Source organism: Mandrillus leucophaeus, unplaced genomic scaffold (assembly GCF_000951045.1).
Source record: "Mandrillus leucophaeus isolate KB7577 unplaced genomic scaffold, Mleu.le_1.0 Scaffold68, whole genome shotgun sequence".
NCBI lineage: Eukaryota > Metazoa > Chordata > Mammalia > Primates > Cercopithecidae > Mandrillus > Mandrillus leucophaeus.
The window spans coordinates 47328-47871 of NW_012107363.1; positions in this window are offsets into that span (position 1 = coordinate 47328).

The following is a 544-nucleotide window of genomic DNA, read 5'->3' on the forward strand; positions in this document are numbered from 1 at the left end:
CAGTAATGGGATGGCTGGGTCAAATGGTATTTCTAGTTCTAGATCCCTGAGGAATCGCCACACTGTCTTCCACAATGGTTGAACTAGTTTACAGTTTCACTAACAGTGTAAAAGTGTTCCTATTTCTCCACATCCTCTCCAGCACCTGTTGTTTCCTGATTTAATGATCGCCATTCTAACTGGTGTAAGATGGTATCTCATTGTGGTTTTGATTTGCATTTCTCTGATGGCTAGTGATGATGAGGATTTTTTCATGTGTCTGTTGGCTGCATAAATGTCTTCTTTTGAGAAGTGTCTGTTCATTTCCTTTGCCCACTTTTTGATGGGGTTGTTTGTTTGTTTGTTTTTTGTAAATTTGTTTGAGTTCTTTGTAGGTTCTGGATATTAGCCCTTTGTCAGATGAGTAGATTTCAGATTTTTCTCCCATTCTGTAGGCTGTTAATTCTGCCGGTAGTTTATTTTGCTGTGCAGAAGCTCTTTAGTTTAATTAGATCCCATTTGTCAATTTTGGCTTTTGTTGCCATTGCTTTTGGTGTTTTAGACA